Here is a 12,750-nt window from a genome sequence, read left to right on the forward strand (position 1 = left end):
TTACCACTGCATTGACAAGATCATCAACATTTCTACAAACATTTTCAGTTTGTAGACTTTGTATTGCTCGAAACCACCCTAGATCATTGATATTGGTATCAAGGGAATTGGGTGGTTGATGCACTATCCTTATGTTGAATCCATCAGCACTTGCCACCTCTCTAAATTCAGGGTCATCATCCTTTATGTGAGGTTTTGCATTGTCTTGTTGAATAAAAATTATTTTGCTTGCAAAACATGGCCATTTAAGCTTTATGGCTGGAACAATCTGTACATAATTTCAAATTCAGAAAATTACTTGAATAAAATGCATATTTCTAGTACAATAAGATTGAGTTATGTACTCCTATCATTCTACTATTACAACTTGCACACAATTCTTTAGAAATCCATACCTTATGAATAAAGTTATCTCTGATTACTTGTTTCTTCACACTCTGAATTGGTTTCTACTCAAGTGTCCCTGCTGCTCTGTTTTTACTTGATCTTTTTGCTGGAACCCATTCTGTAAATGGGAAAATTCCTATCTTTCCATCAAACAAAACAGACCCATCTAGTGCAAATAAGGGCCTGCACACAACACACATGAACATAACCTTCTTAATAAACTTTTTTTACTTGCATGTCCTATGTAGTTCGACCTCCCCGGGGGTCAAATAAAACCTATGAGATGCTTTGGTTATGTAGAACCGCTTCTCATCAATATGTACCGTATTGTGCATATTCTTAAATTGAAGAACCTTAAGTATTCTATCATACTCAATGGCTTCAAGTGAAAACTTAAACTGAAGCAATTTGTTAGGGGCTGTCAAGTCTGGCTTGATTGCACTTGTATGAGCTTTGATCAAACCCTTTCGAATCCATCGCCCCACTGTACTCTTGCTACAATTAATTCCACTTGTAAGTCTTCTAATTGTGCTTCTCTTGCTTAATGCCAAACTTGAAATTAACTCCAAATCGATGTGCACCCGATTAGATCTTTTTGTACATTTATCACTTAATAAATGTATGTGATCACCCTCCTGTTGTTGCTTCTTTGCAGCTGACCAAAGCCGTCTCACGGTACGACGACATGCCCCAAATTTGACGACGGCCTCCTGCATTCGCCCATGTTTTGACTTACCATCCTTGCTATCAAGAAGAAGAAACTGGACTATAGCATTTCTTTGTGCAGTGGTGTAATCTGCCCCCTCATTTTTTCCCTTTTTTTTTTAAGTTTTGAGAGGATGATGAGTTATGTAAAATCTGAACTCTGGCAGATTATATAGGGGGGAGTCCCCCTTGCCTTTTGTAAATTTTAAGTGGGAAATTTGAATTCCCAATTTTTAATGAAGGAAAGTTTGAAATTCGCTCCTTAATAAATTTTGGCAGCATGTTAAATTTGTTTAACTTTCCAAGTTAGCGTCAATTCTTAATAAGGCTTACAGCATGTAATATGACAATTCTTAATTTTCGTCCAAGTGCTTTAATTGATAGTAGGTGGCAGCACTTTAATTAAGGGATGAGTTACTTTAATTAATAAAGTGCTTTTAAGTTGTGGGTCCCTATATTTACTACACTAATAACACTCTCCTTAATAACCGTGTCGGAACCAAATGGGACAAGCCCAATGGGACGGAGGGAGTATTTCATTATATTATTTTTAGTAACATCGCCATTTTGGCTCAAAAAAAAAAACATCATCATTTGTAAGAATAATCTGGACAAACTTTGTTTATTGTCATAGTAGTACTTTTCATGTTTACTAGTCAATATTCTTCTTTATTATTCTAGTAACATTTTCCGATGACCAAGTTAATTATATAAACAACGTTACTTTTATCGTTCTAATGATCACATGAATTTATGTAACGATATCGTATTTATCATTCTAACTTGATATTCTAAGCAAGTTCTTTAATGAGATAAGATTTATAAATGATATTGGAGTTTTTTTTTTTTTTTTCTAATATGGATACTTACATTTCCACGTTTCCAAGCATTAAAATACTTCTTAAACATCAAACTTTATGCATTAATTGTTCATTCATTACTACTTGGAAATGAACAATCAAATACATTATTGTAATGTGCTTGAAATGTAGATTTCAACTAAACAAATCTCCACAAATTTCAATAAATTTACCATAATTAATTTATGGATTTTCACCATTTATACAATATTTTCAATCGTTTTAATTTTAAATGAAACTTATAGTAATACATTTCAATAGTAACCCTATTTTTCGACTGTAACAAAATCGATACGCCTTAATATTCAAATGATTAAACAATGTCATGACATAGACCTTCTCAATAGCAAACAGTTTGTTTCCTCTGAATTCTTCTGCGTATAAAAAGTACACGTCATAACAATTTTCAGCCGTTGGAAAATTATAGCATGTCTTTTTCGTTAGAATCAAAAGGTGAGATGTGTTTTTCCATTTAATCCTTTCTCACCCTCAAAGGACAAAGACAAAATAAAATTTATTCAATTGTCTAAAAACAAACTTTTGTGAGATGTGTTTTGCCATATAATCATTTCTTTCCGCCAAAGACAAAATAAAATTCGTTCAATTGTTATCAAAGAGATTTAGGTAAGGTTGAGACCCCAAATATGGTCAAGTTCAAGACTCATCTTAAGATGCGTGAATTGTATTTTGTTTAAATATTGAATTATATTTATTTAAATATTTAATTTAATTTGTAATAACAATCAATTGTTATTTTATATATATATATATATATATATATCTAAAAAAGTATTCAATTGTTTAAAAACAAAATTTGATATGATTATCTAATTGGCGGTGCATATTAAAATTGATTTGTCGTTGTACCAATATAAACTTTGTTGCTCCAAAATACTATAAGTTTTAAAGGAAATTAGTATAAATTAGTTAGAGCAGTCAATATCATGACGTAAAAAAATATGTTGCTTTCAACATGAGATACGTGGTTTGCATTGCTGCAAAATAAATAAATGGGATACGTGGCGAGCAGCCGTGTGCACTTTAAAACAACAATTAATTTCGTTCAATGCAATATCCGTTTGAGATGATTATTTATTCAGATAATAAAAAGTGTTAATATACAAGAGTAGCCACTTTTCTTTAGTAAAAATAAATTTTATCCACTAATATAAAAACTTAAAAAAATACCCACATTTATCATTTTACCCTTGCATATAAAATTTTTACAAATACCCACGAATTCACAACCAGTGAATTCACAACTAAATAACAAGTATTGGTTGTGAATTCAAGTTTTAAAGTTTGAATTCACAACTATAAATAGTGTTAGTTGTGAATTCGCGTGAATTCACAACCCACACTATTTATAGTTGTGAATTCACAACCGATAAAACTTGAATTCACAACCAACACTTTTTCAAGTTGTGAATTCACAACCAATAAAACTTGAATTCACAATCAACACTACTTCAATTGTGAATTCACAACCAACGCCGATAATTCAGTTGTGAATTCATAAACTTGGTTGTGAATTCAAGAACATTTGTACAAAATTGCTCGATTTTCATCAACTTCTTCAATCTGTGATCCAATATACTTAGTATTCAATCAAAGCAAAGCTTATGCAGAAAATTTATTACATTTCCTTTCTCGAAACGAAATACATCGCTTGTAAACATCGAAAATCCCCAAAATAAGAAAAATTTAAAAAAGCCTCAAGTTCATCTCAAATTATGGCACGATTTCCCCAAATTAGGAAACTAAATCAAAAACCAAATCAGGAAACTAAATTAGGCCAGGCTCCCTTTCTCACGCCGACATTCGCGGACTTTCGCAGCGGACCGGTTGTACGCCACCTCCGGCTCGTAGCTGTCGGCGCCGGGAGGGAAGTAGACTGGCGAGCGCTGCAGAAGGCGAAGTTCTCTGGTGTTTGCTTCTCCAGACTGCGTGGGCGCTGCGATCCAGCGGCGATGCAGGTCCAGGGCGGCGGCGTGGTGACGGACGGGGCGGCGCGCGCCGGCGGCCGGCTCGATGGACGCGATAGGGAAGCGAAAGCGCGATGATAGGAGATAGAGAGAGAGAGATGGAGGAGAGGAGGGCACGAGGAGATATGAGTGAAGGAGAGGGGAGAGAGAGGGAGGAGGAGAGAGAGAGAGAGAGAGAGGAAGATCGGCGGCTGATGGGCGGCGGCGTGGTGAAGGACGGTGTTGGGAACCCCATGGAATATTAGGTTTTATTTTGATGATACCAAAATCCTTAGGATTAATTTGTAATAGACTAGAACTGTTTTGAACTCAAGTGTTAGAGTTCGTTTCTAGTTTAGTGAGCAGTTCTGAAGACTGAAGACTGAAGGACCGAAGGACTGAAGACTAAAGATACCAACTGAAGTATCAGTTGAAGAATCAGTTCAGAACTGATTACTTATTGCGTGCTTCGAGGACTCAGCAGACTGATACTAAAGTCAAGTATCAGTTAAACATTCTTCCTCGGACTGAACTTCCAACGTTCAAAGGAAGCCACGTGCTTATACAGTACAGCCGCATTAAATGCAGAGATCTCAGGATCATCCCTCTCTGCAGAGGTCATTCCTATTTGGTGGCTACTTTATCAGAGACGTCACATCTCCTGTTCCTCAAGAGAGCCGTTTCCACCAAACAAGGAACCTCGAAGATTGAAGCCTCAGCCCAAATTCGAAATGTTCTCCAACGGAAGAAATCTTGAAGACGTTCTTCGCCAACGGATCTATTCAAGACCTCTCCAATAAATAGCGCTCGAGGATCAACTTCAATCTTCACCGATTCAACGACCTAAGCTGAAGCTCTGCCGAAATTGCTACTCAGCCCAAAGCTTAATCTCCCCAAAGCTTGAATCGAAGAAGAGAATTCCAAAGCCAAAATCATTCACTACTGATTACACACATTCTCTTAGACCTTAGGCATATATCTGTTTACCCAGAAGCCCAGGTCAAAACTTGCTCCAAAGAACTTGTTATTTGAAGTCTAGTTGGCAAGTTTTTCAAACCTCCTTTCGTAAGAAAGAAACCGAGTGTTTGAGTGAAAAGGAGTTCAGGAAGGTACTCTGACTCCGTGAGATCCTAGTGCAAGGTCGTGCTAGGAGTGAGAAATCCGACGTGAGTGAAGCGTGGGTACTGAAGTAAGGTCTCTTCAGTGAAACGGTTGTGTGCACCCGGCAAGCACACAGTTCGGTTTGCAGTGCACCAGTTAAGCACTTGCGGAGTGGATTGTTGGTCTGATCAACCGACCGTGGATGTAGAAAAAGGTTTTCCGAACCACATAAAACTCTCTGTGTTATTTACAGCTTTCAGTCTTTCCATTCTTATCTGTGTTCTTACTGTTGATAAACTGAATACTGAATAACCGCAAAGAGAAACCTAAGACTAACAACGTGCTCAACCGAGGCTATTCCGAAACAAGTTTATTTCCGCTGCGTGTGATATCAGTCTGACTGATCTATCCTCTTATAGTCAGGAAGACTTATATCATCTCTGTTTTAGCAAACTCGACTGAAGCCCTTACGTGCATCAGTTAAGTTCCAGTGACTTAACTGATAACTCATTACTGAAGAGTTTTCAGTAACAATCGTCAACCATGTTTGGTCAAAACTGTTTTCAGTCAACAGGTGTCATAGTTTGCGTGTAAAGTTTCGTTTTGATCTCATACTTGAGATCCCTCTGTTTTTAGAGGAGAAATTGAAAATAGCCCATAGGTGTATTCCCCCCCCCCCATACACCTATTCGAGACCCTCCGGACCTAACAGACGGAGTTGGCGGTGGCCGTGCTGAGGCGGCGGCATGGTGAAGAGCATGCGGCGGCACAGCTTGGAAATGAAAGATCGAGAGAAAGAGAGAGAAGAGAGAGGGCGTGTATAGAGAGAGAGATGAGAGAGCGGGTAGAGAGAGAGAGAAATGAGAGAATGAAAGGAAATTAGGGTTTGCCCATTTATATAGAAGTGTAATTTAGTCCTTTAACACTAAAAGTGGATATTTTTTTATGTTTTTATTTGAGTGGGTAAAATTTATTTTCACTATATAAAAGTGGCTATTTTCAAAATCCACTCTAATAAAAATCATAAAAACTCGCAATTGTTAATTTTGGTGTGCATTTGATAACTAGCAAGTAGCAATCCATATGACTTAATTTAGTGGTAAGCGGTTAATATTTAATACCTAAGATGTTATTATATTTTTAGAATTTATTTATTTATATTAAAAAAAAAAATAGCAACCAATCCATGTAGAGAAGGTAAATTTCTTTTTTATTATTTTGACAACGGCTGCCAATTGACGTCCACCATCGCATCAAACTACAAGAGTAATCTTTTAAGAGTGCGTTTATTTTAATGGATAAATTTATTACTTAAAAAAGATGAATAATAAAAATTTATATCTTTAAATATCTTTTTTTTTAAATATTTGACACAAAATAGAAGTTCATTATTTTTTCTTCCATATTTTCACTTTAAGGATAGATAATGTTATCACACAAAAAATGGAGGGATAATATTATCCATTGAAGTTAAAATAAAGGGGAAAAATGGTGAATTTTTCTCTTGTGTCAAATATTGGAAAAGAAAAGATATATTTAAAGATATAAATTTTTGTTATCTCTCCTTTTTCAATGATAAATTTATCCATCAAAGTAAACACACCCTAAGTGGTTTTTTGATTGACATCCTTATGCTCTATTTTAGCAAGTTCAGTAATTTCTTAAACACTGCAAACAGTGAGTTTACTTGGACAATATGATGGCAGTTTTTGGATAGCTTCTCTTATTTTATGAGCTAATTTGTACTCTCTTCGTCTCACGAATCTTGACACGTTTGGTTTTGGCACGGGAATTAAGGATGTCACGACCGCACTTGCTAAGGATAGCAAATTCGGGGAAACCGCGACTAAGGGAGGGAATTTAGGAGCGGGATTTAGAAAGGGGTATATTCGGTCTCTTAATGACTCGACTTGTATAAGGAAATCAATCGAAATATCTAGATATCAAGAAGGCCACAAGGGGACCGTACATAATAATATCCAGAAATGGGTGCTCAATGAGTTTGAGTACATTATTAATTAATACATATTGTTTGACAAATGACATAATATCATAACGAAATCAGTGTTCGCAGCGGAATAACAGTTTGAGTATATGTATGAAGACATATACTCTACTCTGAGGTAATCCTCCTAGATCGACAAAAGCTCCGCTTGCACACTACATCCTCGATCACAGCTCAACCTGCACATTTATAAATACATACAGGGCTAAGTACGAAAGTACTTAGTGGACACTTGCCGAAATTTACATACATGCATAATATTTTATTGTCAAGCCTTTAACAGTAGTAAGATACGAGGGTTTTCCTTTAGAGACTCGTATTTACCAAACATAATATCATTTCTTTCATCAATAACCCGCGCAGGCATTTTAATATCATTAATCACCATATCAGTAACTCGTGCCGAGAGGGAGGCCTCCCTCTACGGACACTATGATCGGCCAACCCGCTAGATGACTCACGATCACAAGGTGTACACTAATTCCGAAGGGATTTGCGGTCCCATCCAGAATCCGAATTCGATTAACATCAGATAGGCAATTAATAATAAAACATAAAGCATTTAGGCATTGACAATATCATTTAAAATTCATAAGCATAAAGTCTTAACAATTCTAATATATAATTTTAGTTTATACGTAGAAAGCCCACCTGAATAGCAGACTCACGGTTTAGCTCTAACTCTGGTGCTTGACCTTTAATCCGAGAAAATAAAATAAGATTCTAATCTTCGAAAAAGAAAAATCTCAATAAATGAGGATGCGTGAAATGATTATGCATGACTCATATTCCTTTAATTAAAAAGAGATGCTAATCCTATTTAAGGAATTAAAGCTCGTCTTATGAGGTCGGATTATTAATCTTTAATAATCTACTCGTCTTAAAATAATCTAATTCACTTACTAAATAAATAATTAGTAAGTCTTAAAAAATTTATCACTAATTAGAATTAAATAGGATTAATAATGAGAGCCTAAAATAATAAATCTCATTGAGCTTAACTAAATAAATTGTAGGAGCCCAATCAAAATAAATAGTAAGAGCCCATTTATATAAATAATTGAGTCCAAACAATATATATTAGCCCAATAAAATAAGCAAAGCCCAAATGAATTAATATCCGGCCCAACAATTAAACTGAACCAGACCCAATAAGAAAGCCCAAAAATTCGGCCCAAACCCGGCCCAAACCCGGCTCCCTTTTCTTTCAAAATCAATCACTGATACACTCTTTTTAATTAATCAACAAAATCCCTTTTTTTGTTAAAGTCGTCGATTCTTTCTCTAACTTTTTATTAAAAACAGAATTCTTTCCTCTCAAATATCATTATCAGATCTCTCCTTTTATTAAAGCAGAACCCACTATCTCCTAATATCAATACTGCATCTCTCCTTAATCAATTAAAAAAAAACGTAGCTGGTATCTCTCTCTCTCAATCAATCTGCTCTCTCTCAATCGATTTCCGGCCATCGCCGCCCGCGTCCTGGCCGTTCCAGTCGCCGGCGAGGAGTTCCGCCTCCGTGGCTCCGTGCTCTGTTGCTGCTCGCCCGTTCCAGAATTCTTCCCCAAACTCACGATTCCCCTCATTTCAAAAAAAATCAGACACGCTTCTCTCTGTCTTCCTCTCTCTCTGTAATGCCCCGACTTTTTATTAAGGATTATAGACTTTTAATTATTGATTTAAGGATTTCTTATGGTAATTAGGGTTCAGCATCCATTAATAAAATACGGACTTATGTGAATTTGATGATTACATACGTGATAATTTATTTTTATTTTTATTTCAACGGATGATGCACTCAAAATATATTTTGAGTCCATTAAGAGAATGATGGAGCTCAAAGATTTATTTTGAGTTTTCAAATCGAAAAAAAAAATTATGTATTTATTTATTTTTACCGAGAACTTTAGGAATGATGAGTTATAAAAATTTTCCATCAATATTTTTCTCAAATTATTTTCCTATGATGTATTTATAAATTGAGAGAGAGCACTAATGTTAGTGCTATTTATTCTAATTTTGATCACAAGAGTTTTATGCTCTAGCATTTTATCAATTGATGATTAGTCTTACATATATATATATTTTTTTTTACACATGGGTTATTACTACACCACATTTTTATATTTACTTAATGTAACACCCCATTATCCTCCACTAATATTTTCTTTTCCCTACCACTAATCTTTTTCCCTACCACCACTAATATTTTCTTTTCCCTACCACTAATCTTTTTCCCTACCACTACTCCTACCTTTCCACCACACTACTCCTTTTCCCCCACCACTACAATCTTTCTCCCACTCTCACAACTTTTCTCCCACCATTATCACACTCCATAGAAGCCTTTGAAGCCCCAAGAGAAGTAGCAAAGCAAGGGAGAGTGTGGGAAAACTATAGAGTGAAGGTTGTGCTTCGAGGGTGAGTTTTTCTTTGCTTTTTCTCAACTGAAAATGCTTTATGGCCATGGATTTTTACACATTTGTGTGCTATATTATGTGAGGATATGTTTTATGATTTTGGATGATTATTTTGGTAGAGTTTATTGGGTGAAAAACCGTGCATGAGGTAAGGCAGCGAATCTGCCATAAGCACACTGCTCGGCAGTGTTTTGCAAGGCGATTCCATCCATCCAAACGGTTCCCAAAAATTCCCAAATTAATTGTGTATCATATTTCATATGTTTTCTAAACTTTGGTAAAATTTCAGAAGGTTTGGAGCTCTTATGATTTATTTATGAATTTGTAAACATCACTGCCTATCTGGAATACATTTTTGGTAAACAATCTTTGGGAGGCCATAAGTAAAGTTTCAATCGGTGAAAACCTTTGAAACTTGAATATGTCACTCTAGACTCCCGTATCTTTCTTTTGACATCGGTCTCACCATTTTTGAGTAAGGGAAACAACCGGTATAAATTCTTGAAATCTAGTTCTTATTCCTTGTACCATCCAGTAGATTTTACAAACCTACGACTTTTAGGTGGCAAAGGCCGACTTAAATCTTTGATTCTCAAGCCTATCTTTCTACTGAATATTCACTGACATGTTGGGAACTTACTTGTTCAGTTTTAGAATTTTTGGTGAAGCCTAAAGTGGTTTTTCTGATTTATGTTCTAAATCTGCCAAACTTGAACTCTTTTTGTGCACTGAACTTTAGACAGTCATATCTTCTAAACCATGAATGTTCTTGGAGTAAATCCAACTGTAGAGTGTTATGATCTCTCCCTAGTTTCCAGATTGACCCTTGGGGTTCCCAGTGGAGTTTTGTAAAGGGAGATATGAATTTTTAAAGAAAGCCCACTGACTTGGTTGTAATCTGGAAATCTGAAATTTTCAGATTTTTGCTTGTTAAATACCCATCTTTGAGAGGGCATATCTTGCTCGTTTGAATTTTTTTTCATTCGATTCAAATTGGAGAATGATCCTTGAAATGTCTAGTTTCCAGAATTTCTTTTGGAGCCTCATTTGGAGATCCGAGGCAGATTTGATGTCTGTTGCAAAACAACCTCTTAAGAGCTCAAGTTGTTGAATTATTTTCTATGTATCAAAGTTCATTTTAAAGGATGTTTCATGAAAGATTTAGTATATGTGCGTAACGAGTTTGGGACTATTTATTTTAAATGAGGTCCGTTCTTTTATTTAAATTATGATGGACTTTTAATGAATATTTTTGGGATTAAACTCTTATTTCTTGATTTATATAAATTATTTTTTTAAGGACTTATAAATATGAATTTCGTAGGCCTACTGACCTACTGTGATCGACGGTTTGTCGATGTCTAATAGATTTGACAATTTTATAGCAAGTCCCTACATGAGTCTTGAGTACCCTGGTAAAATTTCAAGCCATTCCAACTTCGTTTGATACTTCTTTAAAATGCAAAACCTAAACTGCACATTACTACCGAGAATTTCAGAGAACAGAGGAAAGAGTCATTCATTTCAGTAGCTTCCTGTGTGATCTAGATTTCCAAATTTTTATGGTATTAACCTTATTGTGTTAACTAGATATCCACCAAAGTTGAGCCCAGTTTGACAACGTTTACTATTTTTTCAAAAATCCAAGTTTTCGATTGTTCAAAACTGCCGAACATGGTAGATCGTGGTAAAAACGTCATATCTCTCAAACCACTTGGAGTTTTCGACTCTACTTTTTTTTTATATGAAACTAGACTCGAAGATCTTTCTTTCGGTATGAGTCTCGAGTCCAGGAGATGTCGGAGTCAGAACAGATTAAATTTTGAAGTTGAGTCAGTGTAAAAACAGAGCATGTTTTGATGATGTTTGATTGTGATTCTTATGTGCCTTATGTGTTTGTGTTGCCTATGTGTTTGAATGAGATTAGACGAGGTATGATTGATTTTTGACTGTCTTTAATGTAATGAATTATGGATGCTAGAACCCTAAAACATTAAAAGATACCCTAGGCACGTAGAATTAGACTTTGTCTTATGACAATTTCTTCACGAACTTATCGACTCTTCATCAATGAAGGTCCGGGCGACAGAAAGTGAAGCCGAAGAAGAAACGACTCCACGCCAGCTTTAAGAACAATTGAGGTGGGCATTACTTTTACTATACGTATATAGAGATCCCCTGCGTGTCGTAGGCCTCTTATACGAATATATGCATGAGATGATTTTAACTGTTAATTTCAGTTTATTATTATGCCCAAATGATAAATGACTCTTATGAAATGAAAATGAAATGTTCATGAAATGAAATGAAATGTTTATGAAATGATTGACTGCCAAAAATGTTTATGTTTTTATATGTATCCTATCTGTGTTGGTTCGCCAACTTTAAAGGAAATCCAATTGGGATCCTATGCTAGACAAAGGTCGCTAGCTAGGGTTAACGTGTACACTCATGGAGACCGCGAGTCGCTTGCGACCGGTCTTGGCGTCCGTGGTAAGGAGGCCTCCTTCCCGGCGCGTGACAGAAAGGACAGATATGGATCATATAGACTGAAAATGGGATGCGCATCCACCTTTATGAAAATGAATGAAATGTTTTAGTAAGCGCAGGTCATTCAAGAAAACCCCTGTGTGTTACTGTTGGCAGTTCAATTTATATATGTATGCATGTTGTATTTTCGGCTTATGTCACTGAGTATTTTTATACTCAGCCCTGCATGTATTTCTAAATGTGCAGGTTGAGCAGGCGATGGAATGGATCGGTGTTGAGCGGATTTCCCTTTTGATGTTTATGTAATGAAACCTTGAGTATGCATCTCCATATGCATAACTCACACGTTTTTCCGCTGCAAACACTCTGACTTATTTATCATTTCTACTTGAACTTATTACTACTTCATTTTAATTAACTTTCAGTTGGGGTCTAGTCGTTATGGCAGACTCGTTTGTGAATTACCCAAGTGGTTATATATATATACCACTAGTTTGTTATTAATGTTGGTTACTTAGTAAATCCCCTTTAATTTCCGTTTCTTATTGTTCATCCCAAGTCATAACCCCGGTTAACCCGTCATTGGGATAGTGGGCTGTGACAGAGTGGTATCAGAGCAGTTCGTTTGCTCTGGCACTAGAAACCTTATTCTAAAAAGCCAAGTCTAGTTTGATTCACTAGACATACGTGGGTTAATACGACACCGCTCAACACTCCATTGCATCGTGCTCAATCAAGGAAAAAGGTAACTGCAGTTACAACGTTTTAAAGATGTTATTATTCTAAACTGTTTCATGAAGATGTTTATGTAAAGAG

General features: G+C 35.9%; 1 long non-coding RNA gene across 1 annotated transcript; it reads left to right on the forward strand.

Moving 5' to 3' along the window:
- The first annotated feature begins 9,317 nt into the window (after positions 1–9,317).
- Positions 9,318–12,438, forward strand: LOC131018014 (uncharacterized). Its single transcript, XR_009099983.1, has 3 exons — positions 9,318–9,445; positions 11,521–11,585; positions 12,181–12,438. It is a non-coding gene; the product is annotated as an uncharacterized LOC131018014 (long non-coding RNA).
- The last annotated feature ends 312 nt before the right edge of the window (positions 12,439–12,750 follow it).

The sequence above is a fragment of the Salvia miltiorrhiza genome, chromosome 1 (genome assembly GCF_028751815.1).
Source record: "Salvia miltiorrhiza cultivar Shanhuang (shh) chromosome 1, IMPLAD_Smil_shh, whole genome shotgun sequence".
NCBI classification, from domain to species: Eukaryota; Viridiplantae; Streptophyta; class Magnoliopsida; order Lamiales; family Lamiaceae; genus Salvia; species Salvia miltiorrhiza.